This window comes from Stenella coeruleoalba (assembly GCF_951394435.1).
Source record: "Stenella coeruleoalba genome assembly, contig: scaffold_69, whole genome shotgun sequence".
NCBI lineage: Eukaryota > Metazoa > Chordata > Mammalia > Artiodactyla > Delphinidae > Stenella > Stenella coeruleoalba.
The window spans coordinates 978254-996302 of NW_027645992.1; the positions used below are offsets into that span (position 1 = coordinate 978254).

An 18049-nucleotide genomic window follows, 5' to 3' on the forward strand; every position below is an offset into this window, starting at 1 on the left:
CAGGAAAAAACGCATACGCCCTTTTTGGCCAACCAAGCAAGCTTGCAAAGGAAATCTGCACTACAATGAAGTCTCAATTCCCCCCTGTCAAAGGGACCATCTGAAAAAAGTGTAAAATCCAGAAAGGCAGGACAGGCCATGGAGATGTGGGAGCCTTGTTATGCTGATGGGCGGGATGTAAATTGCCAACAGACACTTGGGAGAAGTGTATGGTGTTTCCTGAAACATCTAAAAAAATAAGCAACAGAGCCTAGGGCACTTCCACTTATGGTCCTATAGCTTAGGGAAATTAAAATCAAAAAGACACAGCCACCCCAAAGTATGGAACGGCTCTGTTTACAAGAACCTCGTTTACCGTACAAGTTCAATATCACAGAAAGTGAAAAATGGATAAAGAACTTGTGGTACATACGTACAATGCAGTATCACTCAGCAAAGAAATCTATGTCATCAGGCCTGTAGCAGCATAATGAGTGGATTCAGGTACGATGATTCTAACTGAAATAAGTCACACAGAAAAAGAAACATCATAAGATATCAGTAATACACGGAATGTAAACTTGGCTACACAGGAACTGAATTCCAAAACAGAACAGGGTCTCAAATTTAGAAAAGCAACTTGTGCTTGCTTAAGGGGAAAGGTGAGTTGGGGTGCTGCATAAAACCAGAGATTGAAATGAGCACAGATAAAGTTCCTTAAGCCAAATATGGAATAGACAAGAGCTACTCCTTGCTCAACGAAATGGACTTTACACCCCATATTAAACGCCTAAGAATGTACCTGACTAGTAAGTATCTTAAAACCTATGGATTGCTATGTCTCCAAAAGAGAATCAAGCATGTGTACAGGGGCATAAACGCAGCAGTGATAGGAATGGAGAGGTTCGGTGAGCAAATGAAGACCCTTTGAAGTCATATTGCATGGTACACATTACACGGGTCTCAACTCTCCAGATTTAAGGTATTCTTCCTTCAGCTAAAACATGCATGTGGAACCCAGAGTATGATCAACCGTGTGAACGGGAGATGTGTTCAAATATGTCTCAGTTTCCTCCCCTGGTACACGGGTGCAACATTCCAGACGCTTTACTAACACTCTCCCCACTTGGAGAGTCAGCGCCTTTAACCTCCTGTTTGGCCCAGTTTGCAATTTCTGCGGAAGATGAACAGGAATAGGGAGAACCAATGAGAGACTAGCTGGAGGTGTCTGGACGGGCAAATTTAACTCTCATTTCCCACCAGGAAGAGGAAATAACCAAAGGCTCAGCGTGCCCTGCCGGAACCAGATTAGGGCCTGAAGCCTTCCTGCGGTGTTGCGGCCAGCTCACAAGAAAGCGAGTTGAAGAAAGGAGCTCAGGGGCACTGTAATTCACAAACCTGCAGAGTTATAAATGACAGCTATCGTCCAAAAATATACTGAAGTAAGGCTGCCAAGAGGACTTGAAAGTGGGGCAGAAATGCAGGAAACCGATTTCAGGAGGTAGACTGGAATTGCATTGAAAGCATAGGAAAAGAGGCAGAACGTCCACAATGATGCACTTGGCCAAAAAGGGCGTATGCGTTTTTTCCTGAATATATTCAGGAAAAAACGCATACGCCCTTTTTGGCCAACCAAGCAAGCTTGCAAAGGAAATCTGCACTACAATGAAGTCTCACTTCTCCCCGGTCAAAAGGGCCATCTGAAAAAAGTGTAAAATCCAGAAAGGCAGGACAGGCCATGGAGAACTGGGAGCCTTGTTATGCTGATGGGCGGGATGTAAATTGCCAACTGACACTCCGGAGAAGTGTATGGTGTTTCCTGAAACATCTAAAAAACAAAGCAACAGAGCCTAGGGCACTTCCACTTATGGTCCTATAGCTTAGGGAAATTAAAATTAAAAAGACACAGCCACCCCAAAGTTTGGGACGCCTCTGTTTACAAGAACCTCGTTTACAGTACAAGTTCAACATCGCAGAAAGTGCAAAATGGATAAAGAAATTGTGGTATTTACTTACAAAGCAATATCACTCAGCAATGAAATCTATGTCATCAGGCCCTTAGCAGCACAATGAGTGGATTCAGGTATGATGATTCTAACTGAAATAAGTCACACAGAAAAAGAAACATCATAAGATATCAGTAATACACGGAATGTAAACTTGGCTACACAGGAACTGAATTACAGAACAGAACAGGGTCTCAAATTTAGAAAACCAACTTATGCTTGCTTAAGGGGAAAGGTGAGTTGGGGTGCTGCATAAAACCAGAGATTGAAATGAGCACAGATAAAGTTCCTTAAGCCAAATATGGAATATACTAGAGGTACTCCTTGCTCAACGATATGGACTCAACACCGCATATTAAACGCCTAAGAATGTACCTGACTAGTAAGTACCTTAAAACCTATGGATTGCTATGTCTCCGAAAGAGAATCAAGCGTGTGTACAGGGGCATAAACGCAGCAGTGATAGGATTGGAGAGGTTCGGTGAGCAAATGAAGACCCTTTGAAGTCATATTGCATGGTACCCATTCCACGGGTTTCAACTACCCAGGTTTAAGGTATTCTTCCTTCAGCTAAAACATGCATGTGGAACCCAGAGTATGATCAACCGTGTGAACGGGAGACGTGTTCAAATATGTCTCAGTTATCCTCGCCTGGTACTCGGGTGCAACATTCCAGATGCTTTACTAACACTCTCCCCACTTGGAGAGTCAGCACCTTTAACCTCCTGTTTGGCCCAGTTTGCAATTTCTGCGGAAGATGAACAGGAATAGGGAGACCAATGAGAGACTAGCTGGAGGTGTTTGGACGGGCAAATTTAACTCTCATTTCCCACCAGGAAGAGGAAATAACCAAAGGCTCAGCGTGCCATGCCGGAACCAGATTAGGGCCTGAAGCCATCCTGCGGTGTTGCGGCCAGCTCACAAGAAAGCGAGTTGAAGAAAGGAGCTCAGGGGCAGTGTAATTCACAAACCTGCAGAGTTATAAATGACAGCTATCGTCCAAAAATATACTGAAGGAAGGCTGCCAAGAGGACTTGAAAGCAGGGCAGAATTGCAGGAAACCGATTTCATGAGGTAGACTGGAATTGCATTGAAAGCATAGGAAAAGAGGCAGAACGTCCACAATGATGCACTTGGCCAAAAAGGGCGTATGCGTTTTTTCCTGAATATATTCAGGAAAAAACGCTACGCACTTTTTGGCCAACCAAGCAAGCTTGCAAAGGAAATCTGCACTACAATGAAGTCTCACTTCCCCCCGGTCAAAAGGGCCATCTGAAAAAAGTGTAAAATCCAGAAAGGCAGGACAGGCCATGGAGAACTGGGAGCCTTGTTATGCTGATGGGCGGGATGTAAATTGCCAAGAGACACTCGGGAGAAGTGTATGGTGTTTCCTGAAACATGTAAAAAACAAAGCAACAGAGACTAGGGCACTTCCACTTATGGTCCTATAGCTTAGGGAAATTAAAATCAAAAAGACACAGCCACCCCAAAGTTTGGGACGCCTCTGTTTACAAGAACCGCGTTTACCGTACAAGTTCAGTATCACAGAAAGTGAAAAATGGATAAAGAACATGTTGTACTTACGTACAATGCAGTATCACTCAGCAATGAAATCTATGTCATCAGGTCCGTAGCAGCATAATGAGTGGATTTAGGTACGATGATTCTAACTGAAATAAGTCACACAGAAAAAGAAACATCATAAGATATCACTAATACACGGAATGTAAACTTGGCTACACAGGAACTGAATTCCAAAACAGAACAGGGTCTCAAATTTAGAAAACCAACTTATGCTTGCTTAAGGGTAAAGGTGAGTTGGGGTGCTGCATAAAACCAGAGATTGAAATGAGCACAGATAAAGTTCCTTAAGCCAAATATGGAATAGACAAGAGCTACTCCTTGCTCAACGAAATGGACTCAACACCCCATATTAAACGCCTAAGAATGTACCTGACTAGTAAGTATCTTAAAACCTATGGATTGCTATGTCTCCGAAAGAGAATCAAGCATGTGTACAGGGGCATAAACGCAGCAGTGATAGGATTGGAGAGGTTCGGTGAGCAAATGAAGACCCTTTGAAGTCATATTGCATGGTACCCATTCCACGGGTCTCAACTCTCAAGGTTTAAGGTATTCTTCCTTCAGCTAAAACATGCATGTGGAACCCAGAGTATGATCAACCGTGTGAACGGGAGATGTGTTCAAATATGTCTCAGTTTTCCTCCCCTGGTACTCGGGTGCAACATTCCAGACGCTTTACTAACACTCTCCCCACTTGGAGAGTCAGCGCCTTTAACCTCCTGTTTGGCCCAGTTTGCAATTTCTGCGGAAGATGAACAGGAATAGGGAGAACCAATGAGAGACTAGCTGGAGGTGTCTGGACGGGCAAATTTAACACTCATTTCCCACCAGGAAGAGGAAATAACCAAAGGCTCAGCGTGGCCTGCCGGAACCAGATTAGGGCCTGAAGCCATCCTGCGGTGTTGCGGCCAGCTCAAAAGAAAGCGAGTTGAAGAAAGGAGCTCAGGGACACTGTAATTCACAAACCTGCAGAGTTATAAATGACAGCTATCGTCCAAAAATATACTGAAGTAAGGCTGCCAAGAGGACTTGAAAGCGGGGCAGAATTGCAGGAAACCCATTTCAGGAGGTAGACTGGAATTGCATTGAAAGCATAGGAATAGAGGCAGAACGTCCACAATGATGCACTTGGCCAAAAAGGGCGTATGCGTTTTTTCCTGAATATATTCAGGAAAAAACGCATACGCCCTTTTTGGCCAACCAAGCAAGCTTGCAAAGGAAATCTGCACTACAATGAAGTCTCAATTCCCCCCTGTCAAAGGGACCATCTGAAAAAAGTGTAAAATCCAGAAAGGCAGGACAGGCCATGGAGATGTGGGAGCCTTTTTATGCTGATGGGCGGAATGTAAATTGCCAACAGACACTTGGGAGAAGTGTATGGTGTTTCCTGAAACATCTAAAAAAATAAGCAACAGAGCCTAGGGCACTTCCACTTATGGTCCTATAGCTTAGGGAAATTAAAATCAAAAAGACACAGCCACCCCAAAGTATGGAACGGCTCTGTTTACAAGAACCTCGTTTACCGTACAAGTTCAATATCACAGAAAGTGAAAAATGGATAAAGAACTTGTGGTACATACGTACAATGCAGTATCACTCAGCAAAGAAATCTATGTCATCAGGCCTGTAGCAGCATAATGAGTGGATTCAGGTACGATGATTCTAACTGAAATAAGTCACACAGAAAAAGAAACATCATAAGATATCAGTAATACACGGAATGTAAACTTGGCTACACAGGAACTGAATTCCAAAACAGAACAGGGTCTCAAATTTAGAAAAGCAACTTATGCTTGCTTAAGGGGAAAGGTGAGTTGGGGTGCTGCATAAAACCAGAGATTGAAATGAGCACAGATAAAGTTCCTTAAGCCAAATATGGAATAGACAAGAGCTACTCCTTGCTCAACGAAATGGACTTTACACCCCATATTAAACGCCTAAGAATGTACCTGACTAGTAAGTATCTTAAAACCTATGGATTGCTATGTCTCCAAAAGAGAATCAAGCATGTGTACAGGGGCATAAACGCAGCAGTGATAGGAATGGAGAGGTTCGGTGAGCAAATGAAGACCCTTTGAAGTCATATTGCATGGTACACATTACACGGGTCTCAACTCTCCAGATTTAAGGTATTCTTCCTTCAGCTAAAACATGCATGTGAAACCCAGAGTATGATCAACCGTGTGAACGGGAGATGTGTTCAAATATGTCTCAGCTTCTTCCCCTGGTACACGGGTGCAACATTCCAGACGCTTTACTAACACTCTCCCCACTTGGAGAGTCAGCGCCTTTAACCTCCTGTTTGGCCCAGTTTGCAATTTCTGCGGAAGATGAACAGGAATAGGGAGAACCAATGAGAGACTAGCTGGAGGTGTCTGGACGGGCAAATTTAACTCTCATTTCCCACCAGGAAGAGGAAATAACCAAAGGCTCAGCGTGCCCTGCCGGAACCAGATTAGGGCCTGAAGCCTTCCTGCGGTGTTGCGGCCAGCTCACAAGAAAGCGAGTTGAAGAAAGGAGCTCAGGGGCACTGTAATTCACAAACCTGCAGAGTTATAAATGACAGCTATCGTCCAAAAATATACTGAAGTAAGGCTGCCAAGAGGACTTGAAAGTGGGGCAGAAATGCAGGAAACCGATTTCAGGAGGTAGACTGGAATTGCATTGAAAGCATAGGAAAAGAGGCAGAACGTCCACAATGATGCACTTGGCCAAAAAGGGCGTATGCGTTTTTTCCTGAATATATTCAGGAAAAAACGCATACGCCCTTTTTGGCCAACCAAGCAAGCTTGCAAAGAAATCTGCACTACAATGAAGTCTCACTTCTCCCCGGTCAAAAGGGCCATCTGAAAAAAGTGTAAAATCCAGAAAGGCAGGACAGGCCATGGAGAACTGGGAGCCTTGTTATGCTGATGGGCGGGATGTAAATTGCCAACAGACACTCCGGAGAAGTGTATGGTGTTTCCTGAAACATCTAAAAAACAAAGCAACAGAGCCTAGGGCACTTCCACTTATGGTCCTATAGCTTAGGGAAATTAAAATTAAAAAGACACAGCCACCCCAAAGTTTGGGACGCCTCTGTTTACAAGAACCTCGTTTACAGTACAAGTTCAACATCGCAGAAAGTGCAAAATGGATAAAGAAATTGTGGTATTTACTTACAAAGCAATATCACTCAGCAATGAAATCTATGTCATCAGGCCCTTAGCAGCACAATGAGTGGATTCAGGTATGATGATTCTAACTGAAATAAGTCACACAGAAAAAGAAACATCATAAGATATCAGTAATACACGGAATGTAAACTTGGCTACACAGGAACTGAATTACAGAACAGAACAGGGTCTCAAATTTAGAAAACCAACTTATGCTTACTTAAGGGGAAAGGTGAGTTGGGGTGCTGCATAAAACCAGAGATTGAAATGAGCACAGATAAAGTTCCTTAAGCCAAATATGGAATATACTAGAGGTACTCCTTGCTCAACGAAATGGACTCAACACCGCATATTAAACGCCTAAGAATGTACCTGACTAGTAAGTACCTTAAAACCTATGGATTGCTATGTCTGCGAAAGAGAATCAAGCGTGTGTACAGGGGCATAAACGCAGCAGTGATAGGATTGGAGAGGTTCGGTGAGCAAAAGAAGACCCTTTGAAGTCATATTGCATGGTACCCATTCCACGGGTTTCAACTACCCAGGATTAAGGTATTCTTCCTTCAGCTAAAACATGCATGTGGAACCCAGAGTATGATCAACCGTGTGAACGGGAGACGTGTTCAAATATGTCTCAGTTATCCTCGCCTGGTACTCGGGTGCAACATTCCAGATGCTTTACTAACACTCTCCCCACTTGGAGAGTCAGCACCTTTAACCTCCTGTTTGGCCCAGTTTGCAATTTCTGCGGAAGATGAACAGGAATAGGGAGACCAATGAGAGACTAGCTGGAGGTGTCTGGACGGGCAAATTTAACTCTCATTTCCCACCAGGAAGAGGAAATAACCAAAGGCTCAGCGTGCCATGCCGGAACCAGATTAGGGCCTGAAGCCATCCTGCGGTGTTGCGGCCAGCTCACAAGAAAGCGAGTTGAAGAAAGGAGCTCAGGGGCAGTGTAATTCACAAACCTGCAGAGTTATAAATGACAGCTATCGTCCAAAAATATACTGAAGGAAGGCTGCCAAGAGGACTTGAAAGCAGGGCAGAATTGCAGGAAACCGATTTCATGAGGTAGACTGGAATTGCATTGAAAGCATAGGAAAAGAGGCAGAACGTCCACAATGATGCACTTGGCCAAAAAGGGCGTATGCGTTTTTTCCTGAATATATTCAGGAAAAAACGCTACGCACTTTTTGGCCAACCAAGCAAGCTTGCAAAGGAAATCTGCACTACAATGAAGTCTAACTTCCCCCCGGTCAAAAGGGCCATCTGAAAAAAGTGTAAAATCCAGAAAGGCAGGACAGGCCATGGAGAACTGGGAGCCTTGTTATGCTGATGGGCGGGATGTAAATTGCCAAGAGACACTCGGGAGAAGTGTATGGTGTTTCCTGAAACATGTAAAAAACAAAGCAACAGAGACTAGGGCACTTCCACTTATGGTCCTATAGCTTAGGGAAATTAAAATCAAAAAGACACAGCCACCCCAAAGTTTGGGACGCCTCTGTTTACAAGAACCGCGTTTACCGTACAAGTTCAGTATCACAGAAAGTGAAAAATGGATAAAGAACATGTTGTACTTACGTACAATGCAGTATCACTCAGCAATGAAATCTATGTCATCAGGTCCGTAGCAGCATAATGAGTGGATTTAGGTACGATGATTCTAACTGAAATAAGTCACACAGAAAAAGAAACATCATAAGATATCACTAATACACGGAATGTAAACTTGGCTACACAGGAACTGAATTCCAAAACAGAACAGGGTCTCAAATTTAGAAAACCAACTTATGCTTGCTTAAGGGTAAAGGTGAGTTGGGGTGCTGCATAAAACCAGAGATTGAAATGAGCACAGATAAAGTTCCTTAAGCCAAATATGGAATAGACAAGAGCTACTCCTTGCTCAATGAAATGGACTCAACACCCCATATTAAACGCCTAAGAATGTACCTGACTAGTAACTATCTTAAAACCTATGGATTGCTATGTCTCCGAAAGAGAATCAAGCATGTGTACAGGGACATAAACGCAGCAGTGATAGGATTGGAGAGGTTCGGTGAGCAAATGAAGACCCTTTGAAGTCATATTGCATGGTACCCATTCCAAAGGTCTTAACTCTCCAGGTTTAAGGTATTCTTCCTTCAGCTAAAACATGCATGTGGAACCCAGAGTATGATCAACCGTGTGAACGGGAGATGTGTTCAAATATGTCTCAGTTTTCCTCCCCTGGTACTCGGGTGCAACATTCCAGACGCTTTACTAACACTCTCCCCACTTGGAGAGTCAGCGCCTTTAACCTCCTGTTTGGCCCAGTTTGCAATTTCTGCGGAAGATGAACAGGAATAGGGAGAACCAATGAGAGACTAGCTGGAGGTGTCTGGACGGGCAAATTTAACACTCATTTCCCACCAGGAAGAGGAAATAACCAAAGGCTCAGCGTGGCCTGCCGGAAACAGATTAGGGCCTGAAGCCATCCTGCGGTGTTGCGGCCAGCTCAAAAGAAAGCGAGTTGAACAAAGGAGCTCAGGGGCACTGTAGTTCACAAACCTGCAGAGTTATAAATGACAGCTATCGTCCAAAAATATACTGAAGTAAGGCTGCCAAGAGGACTTGAAAGCGGGGCAGAATTGCAGGAAACCGATTTCAGGAGGTAGACTGGAATTGCATTGAAAGCATAGGAAAAGAGGCAGAACGTCCACAATGATGCACTTGGCCAAAAAGGGCGTCTGCGTTTTTTTCCTGAATATATTCAGGAAAAAACACATACGCCCTTTTTGGCCAACCAAGCAAGCTTGCAAAGGAAATCTGCACTACAATGAAGTCTCACTTCCCCCCGGTCAAAAGGGCCATCTGATAAAAGTGTAAAATCCAGAAAGGCAGGACAGGCCATGGAGAACTGGGAGCCTTGTTATGCTGATGGGCGGGATGTAAATTGCCAACAGACACTCCGGAGAAGTGTATGGTGTTTCCTGAAACATCTAAAAAACAAAGCAACAGAGCCTAGAGCACTTCCACTTATGGTCCTATAGCTTAGGGAAATGAAAATCAAAAAGACACAGCCACCCCAAAGTATGGAATGGCTCTGTATACAAGAACCTCGTTTACAGTACAAGTTCAACATCGCAGAAAGTGAAAAATGGATAAAGAAGTTGTGGTATTTACTTACAAAGCAATATCACTCAGCAATGAAATCTATGTCATCAGGCCCTTAGGAGCACAATGAGTGGATTCAGGTATGATGATTCTAACTGAAATAAGTCACACAGAAAAGAAACATCATACGATATCATTAATACACGGAATGTAAACTTGGCTACACAGGAAATGAATTACAGAACAGAACAGGGTCTCAAATTTAGAAAACCAACTTATGCTTCCTTAAGGGGAAAGGTGAGTTGGGGTGCTGCATAAAACCAGAGATTGAAATGAGCACAGATAAAGTTCCTTAAGCCAAATATGGAATAGAAAAGAGCTACTCCTTGCTCAACGAAATGGACTCAACACCCCATATAAAACGCCTAAAAATGTACCTGACTAGTAAGTATCTTAAAACCTATGGATTGCTATGTCTCTGAAAGAGAATCAAGCGTGTGTACAGAGGCATAAACGCAGCAGTGATAGGATTGGAGAGGTTCGGTGAGCAAATGAAGACCCTTTGAAGTCATATTGCATGGTACCCATTCCACGGGTTTCAACTACCCAGGTTTAAGGTATTCTTCCTTCAGCTAAAACATGCATGTGGAACCTAGAATATGATCAACCATGTGATCGGGAGACGTGTTCAAATATGTCTCAGTTTTCGTACGCTGGTACTCGGGTGCAACATTCCAGACGCTTTACTAACACTCTCCCCACTTGGAGAGTCAGTCCCTTTAACCTCCTGTTTGGCCCAGTTTGCAATTTCTGCGGAAGATGAACAGGAATAGCGAGAACCAATGAGAGACTAGCTGGAGGTGTCTGGACGGGCAAATTTAACTCTCATTTCCCACCAGGAAGAGGAATTAACCAAAGGCTCAGCGTGCCGTGCCGGAACCATATTAGGGCCTGAAGCCATCTTGCGGTGTTCCGGCCAGCTCAAAAGAAAGCGAGTTGAAGAAAGGAGCTCAGGGGCACTGTAATTCACAAACCTGCAGAGTTATAAATGACAGCTATCGTCCAAAAATATACTGAAGTAAGGCTGCCAAGAGGACTTGAAAGCGCGGCAGAATTGTAGGAAACCGATTTCAGGAGGTAGACTGGAATTGCATTGAAAGCATAGGAAAAGAGGCAGAACGTCCACAATGAATATATTCAGGAAAAAACGCATACGCCCTTTTTGGCCAACCAAGCAAGCTTGCAAAGGAAATCTGCACTACAATGAAGTCTCACTTCTCCCCAGTCAAAAGGGCCATCTGAAAAAAGTGTAAAATCCAGAAAGGCAGGACAGGCCATGGAGAACTGGGAGCCTTGTTATGCTGATGGGCGGGATGTAAATTGCCAACAGACACTCGGGAGAAGTGTATGGTGTTTCCTGAAACATCTAAAAAACAAAGCAACAGAACCTAGGGCACTTCCGCTTATGGTCCTAGAGCTTAGGGAAATTAAAATCAAAAAGACACAGCCACCCCAAAGTTTGGGACACCTCTGTTTACAAGAACGTCGTTTACAGTACAAGTTCAACATCGCAGAAAGTGAAAAATGGATAAAGAAGTTGTGGTATTTACTTACAAAGCAATATCACTCAGCAATGAAATCTATGTCATCAGGCCCTTAACAGCACAATGAGTGGATTCAGGTACGATGATTCTAACTGAAATAAGTCACACAGAAAAAGAAACATCATAAGATATCAGTAATACACGGAATATAAACTTGGCTACACAGGAACTGAAATACAGAACAAAACAGGGTCTCAAATTTAGAAAACCAACTTATGTTTGCTTAAGGGTAAAGGTGAGTTGGGGTGCTGCATAAAACCAGAGATTGAAATGAGCACAGATAAAGTTCCTTAAGCCAAATATGGAATAGACAAGAGCTACTCCTTGTTCAACGAAATGGACTCAACACCCCATATTAAACGCCTAAGAATGTACCTGACTAGTAATTATCTTAAAACCTATGGATTGCTATGTCTCCAAAAGAGAATCAAGTTGTGTACAGGGGCACAAATGCAGCAGTGATAGGATTGGAGAGGTTCGGTGAGCAAATGAAGACCCTTTGAAGTCATATTGCATGGTACCCATTCCACGGGTCTCAACTCTCCAGGTTTAAGGTATTCTTCCTTCAGCTAAAACATGCATGTGGAACCCAGAGTATGATCAACCGTGTGAACGGGAAACGTGTTCAAATATGTCTCAATTTTCCTCCCCTGGTACTCGGGTGCAACATTCCAGACGCTTTACTAACACTCTCCCCACTTGGAGAGTCAGCGCCTTTAACCTCCTGTTTGGCCCAGTTTGCAATTTCTGCGGAAGATGAACAGGAATAGGGAGAACCAATGAGAGGCTAGCTGGAGGTGTCTGGATGGGCAAATTTAACTCTCATTTCCCAACAGGAAGAGGAATTAACCAAAGGCTCAGCGTGCCGTGCCGGAAACAGATTAGGGCCTGAAGCCATCCTGCGGTGTTGCGGCCAGGTCACAAGAAAGCGAGTGGAAGAAAGGAGCTCAGGGGCACTGTAATTCACAAACCTGCAGAGTTATAAATGACAGCTATCGTCCAAAAATATACTGAAGTAAGGCTGCCAAGAGGACTTGAAAGCGGGGCAGAATTGCAGGAAACCGATTTCAGGAGGTAGACTGGAATTGCATTGAAAGCATAGGAAAAGAGGCAGAACGTCCACAATGATGCACTTGGCCAAAAAGGGCGTATGCGTTTTTTCCTGAATATATTCAGGAAAAAACGCATACGCGCTTTTTGCCCAACCAAGCAAACTTGCAAAGGAAATCTTCACTACAATGTAGTCTCACTTCCCCCCGGTCAAAAGGGCCATCTGAAAAAAGTGTAAAATCCAGAAAGGCAGGACAGGCCATGGAGAACTGGGAGCCTTGTTATGCTGATGGGCGGGATGTAAATTGCCAACAGACACTCGGGAGAAGTGTATGGTGTTTCCTGAAACATCTAAAAAACAAAGCAACAGAGCGTAGGGCACTTCCACTTATGGCCCTATAGCTTAGGGAAATTAAAATCAAAAAGACACAGCCACCCCAAAGTTTGGGACGCCTCTGTTTACAAGAACCTCGTTTACAGTACAAGTTCAACATCGCAGAAAGTGAAAAATGGATAAAGAAGTTGTGGTATTTACTTACAAAGCAATATCACTCAGCAATGAAATCTATGTCATCAGGCCCTTAGCAGCACAATGAGTGGATTCAGGTACGATGATTCTAACTGAAATAAGTCACACAGAAAAAGAAACATCATAAGATATCAGTAATACACGGAATGTAAACTTGGCTACACAGGAACTGAATTACAGAACAGAACAGGGTCTCAAATTTAGAAAACCAACTTATGCTTGCTTAAGGGTAAAGGTGAGTTGGGGTGCTGCATTAAACCAGAGATTGAAATGAGCACAGATAAAGTTCCTTAAGCCAAATATGGAATAGACCAGAGCTACTCCCTGCTCAACGAAATGGACTCAACACCCCATATTAAACGCCTAAGAATGTACCTGACTTGTAAGTATCTTAAAACCTACGGATTGCTATGTCTCCAAAAGAGAATCAAGCGTGTGTACAGGGACATAAAGGCAGCAGTGATAGGATTGGAGAGGTTCGGTGAGCAAATGAAGACCCTTTGAAGTCATATTGCATGGTACCCATTCCACGGGTCTCAACTCTCCAGGTTTAAGGTATTCTTCCTTCAGCTAAAACATGCATGTGGAACCCAGAGTATGATCAACCGTGTGATCGGGAGACGTGTTCAAATATGTCTCAGTTTTCCTCCCCTGGTACTCGGGTGCAACATTCCAGACGCTTTACTAACACTCTCCCCACTTGGAGAGTCAGCGCCTTTAACCTCCTGTTTGGCCCAGTTTGCAATTTCTGCGGAAGATGAACAGGAATAGGGAGAACCAATGAGAGACTAGCTGGAGGTGTCTGGACGGGCAAATTTAACTCTCATTTCCCACCAGGAAGAGGAATTAACCAAAAGCTCAGCATGCCGTGCCGGAACCAGATTAGGGCCTGAAGCCATCCTGCGGTGTTGCGGCCAGCTCACAAGAAAGCGAGTTGAAGAAAGGAGCTCAAGGGCACTGTAATTCACAAACCTGCAGAGTTATAAATGACAGCTATCGTCCAAAAATATACTGAAGTAAGGCTGCCAAGAGGACTTGAAAGCGGGGCAGAATTGCAGGAAACCGATTTCAGGAGGTAGACTGGAATTGCATTGAAAGCATAGGAAAAGAGGCAGAACGTCCACAATGATGCACTTGGCCAAAAAGGGCGTATGCGTTTTTTCCTGAATATATTCAGGAAAAAACGCATACGCCCTTTTTGGCCAACCAAGCAAGCTTGCAAAGGAAATCTGCACTACAATGAAGTCTCACTTCCCCCCGGTCAAAAGGGCAATCTGAAAAAAGTGTAAAATCCAGAAAGGCAGGACAGGCCATGGAGAACTGGGAGCCTTGTTATGCTGATGGGCGGGATGTAAATTGCCAACAGACACTCGGGAGAAGTGTATGGTGTTTCCTGAAACATCTAAAAAACAAAGCAACAGAGCCTAGGGCACTTGCACTTATGGACCTATAGCTTAGGGAAATTAAAATCAAAAAGACACAGCCACCCCAAAGTTTGGGACGCCTCTGTTTACAAGAACCTCGTTTACCGTACAAGTTCAACATCGCAGAAAGTGAAAAATGGATAAAGAAGTTGTGGTATTTACTTACAAAGCAATATCACTCAGCAATGAAATCTGTGTCATCAGGCCCTTAGCAGCACAATGAGTGGATTCAGGTATGATGATTCTAACTGAAATAAGTCACACAGAAAAAGAAACATCATAAGATATCTGTAATACACGGAATGTAAACTTGGCTACACAGGAACTGAATTACAGAACAGAACAGGGTCTCAAATTTAAAAAACCAACTTATGCTTGCTTAAGGGGAAAGGTGAGTTGGGGTGCTGCATAAAACCAGAGATTGAAATGAGCACAGATAAAGTTCCTTAAGCCAAACATGGAATAGACAAGAGCTACTCCTTGCTCAACGAAATGGACTCAACACCGCATATTAAACGCCTAAGAATGTACCTGACTAGTAAGTATCTTAAAAGCTATGGAATGCTATGTCTCCAAAAGAGAATCAAGCGTGTGTACAGGGGCAGAAACGCAGCAGTGATAGGATTGGAGAGGTTCCGTGAGCAAATGAAGACCCTTTGAAGTCATATTGCATGGTACCCATTCCACGGGTCTCAACTCTCAAGGTTTAAGGTATTCTTCCTTCAGCTAAAACATGCATGTGGAACCCGGAGTATGATCAACTGTGTGAACGGGAGACGTGTTCAAATATGTCTCAGTTTTCCTCCCCTGGTACTCGGGTGCAACATTCCAGACGCTTTACTAACACTCTCCTCACTTGGAGAGTCAGCGCCTTTAACCTCCTGTTTGGCCCAGTTTGCAATTTCTGCGGAAGATGAACAGGAATAGGGAGAACCAATGAGAGACTAGCTGGAGGTGTCGGGACAGGCAAATTTAACTCTCATTTCCCACCAGGAAGAGGAAATAACCAAAGGCTCAGCGTGCCGTGCCGGAACCAGATTAGGGCCTGAAGCCATCCTGCGGTGTTGCGGCCAGCTCAAAAGAAAGCGAGTTGAAGAAAGGAGCACAGGGGCACTGCAATTCACAAACCTGCAGAGTTATAAATGACAGCTATGGTCCAAAAATATACTGAAGTAAGGCTGCCAAGAGGACTTGAAAGCGGGGCAGAATTGCAGGAAATCGATTTCAGGAGGTAGACTGGAATTGCATTGAAAGCATAGGAAAAGAGGCAGAACGTCCACAATGATGCACTTGGCCAAAAAGGGCGTATACGTTTTTTCCTGAATATATTCAGGAAAAAACGCATACGCCCTTTTTGGCCAACCAAGCAAGCTTGCAAAGGAAATCTGCACTACAATGAAGTCTCACTTCCCCCCGGTCAAAAGGGCCATCTGAAAAAAGTGTAAAATCCAGAAAGGCAGGACAGGCCATGGAGAACTGGGAGCCTTGTTATGCTGATGTGCGGGATGTAAATTGCCAACAACCACTCGGGAGAAGTGTATGGTGTTTCCTGAAACATCTAAAAAACAAAGCAACAGAACCTAGGGCACTTCCACTTATGGTCCTATAGATTAGGGAAATTAAAATCAAAAAGACACAGCCACCCCAAAGTTTGGGACGCCTCTGTTTACAAGAACCTCGTTTACAGAACAAGTTCAACATCGCAGAAAGTGAAAAATGGATAAAGAAGTTGTGGTATTTACTTACAAAGCAATATCACTCAGCAATGAAATCTATGTCATCAGGCCCTTAGCAGCACAATGAGTGGATTCAGGTATGATGATTCTAACTGAAATAAGTCACACAGAAAAAGAAACATCATAAGATATCAGTAATACACGGAATATAAACTTGGCTACACAGGAACTGAAATACAGAACAAAACAGGGTCTCAAATTTAGAAAACCAACTTATGTTTGCTTAAGGGTAAAGGTGAGTTGGGGTGCTGCATAAAACCAGAGATTGAAATGAGCACAGATAAAGTTCCTTAAGCCAAATATGGAATAGACAAGAGCTACTCCTTGCTCAACGAAATGGACTCAACACCCCATATTAAACGCCTAAGAATGTACCTGACTAGTAAGTATCTTAAGACCTATGGATTGCTATGTCTCCGAAAGAGAATCAAGCCTGTGTACAGGGGCATAAACGCAGCAGTGATAGGATTGGAGAGGTTCGGTGAGCAAATGAAGACCCTTTGAAGTCATATTGCATGGTACCATTCCACGGGTCTCAACTCTCCAGGTTTAAGGTATTCTTCCTTCAGCTAAAACATGCATGTGGAACCTAGAGTATGATCAAGCATGTGATTGGGAGACGTGTTCAAATATGTCTCAGTTTTCGTACCCTGGTACTCGGGTGCAACATTCCAGACGCTTTACTAACACTCTCCCGACTTGGAGAGTCAGTCCCTTTAACCTCTTGTTTGGCCCAGTTTGCAATTTCTGCGGAAGATGAACAGGAATAGGGAGAACCAATGAGAGACTAGCTGGAGGTGTCTGGACGGGCAAATTTAACTCTCATTTCCCACCAGGAAGAGGAAATAACCAAAGGCTCAGCGTGCCGTGCCGGAACCAGATTAGGGCCTGAAGCCATCCTGCGGTGTTGCGGCCAGGTCACAAGAAAGCGAGTTGTAGAAAGGAGCTCAGGGGCACTGTAATTCACAAACCTGCAGAGTTATAAATGACTGCTATCATCCAAAAATATACTGAAGTAAGGCTGCCAAGAGGACTTGAAAGCGGGGCAGAATTGCAGGAAACCGATTTCAGGAGGTAGACTGGAATTGCATTGAAAGCATAGGAAAACAGGCAGAACGTCCACAATGATGTACTTGGCCAAAAAGGGCGTATGCGTTTTTTCCTGAATATATTCAGGAAAAAACGCATACGCCCTTTTTGGCCAACCAAGCAAGCTTGCAAAGGAAATGTGCACTACAATGAAGTCTCACTTCTCCCTGGTCAAAAGGGCCATCTGAAAAAAGTGTAAAATCCAGAAAGGCAGGACAGGCCATGGAGAACTGGGAGCCTTGTTATGCTGATGGGCGTGATGTAAATTGCCAACAGACACTCGGGAGAAGTGTATGGTGTTTCCTGAAACATCTAAAAAACAAAGCAACAGAGCGTAGGGCACTTCCACTTATGGCCCTATAGCTTAGGGAAATTAAAATCAAAAAGACACAGCCACCCCAAAGTTTGGGACGCCTCTGTTTACAAGAACGTCGTTTACAGTACAAGTTCAACATCGCAGAAAGTGAAAAATGGATAAAGAAGTTGTGGTATTTACTTACAAAGCAATATCACTCAGCAATGAAATCTATGTCATCAGGCCCTTAGCAGCACAATGAGTGGATTCAGGTATGATGATTCTAACTGAAATAAGTCACACAGAAAAAGAAACATCATAAGATATCAGTAATACACGGAATGTAAACTTGGCTACACAGGAACTGAATTACAGAACAGAACAGGGTCTCAAATTTAGAAAAGCAACTTATGCTTGCTTAAGGGGAAAGGTGAGTTGGGGTGCTGCATAAAACCAGAGATTGAAATGAGCACAGATAAAGTTCCTTACGCTAAATATGGAACAG

General features: G+C 43.7%; 1 long non-coding RNA gene across 10 annotated transcripts in view; it reads right to left on the reverse strand.

Moving 5' to 3' along the window:
* The window catches only part of LOC307181408, a 1608936-nt gene that overhangs the window by 964995 nt on the left and 625892 nt on the right, over window positions 1-18049 (reverse strand). The window contains exon 4 of one of the 10 annotated variants that reach the window (XR_013826699.1): window positions 8183-8387. The exons of 8 other annotated variants lie outside the window; for them this stretch is intronic. This is a non-coding gene — a long non-coding RNA (uncharacterized lncRNA). Of the gene's footprint in view, window positions 1-8182; window positions 8388-11419; window positions 11510-18049 lie in introns of those variants that run through there. One more of the 10 variants, XR_013826700.1, reaches the window with a different exon arrangement.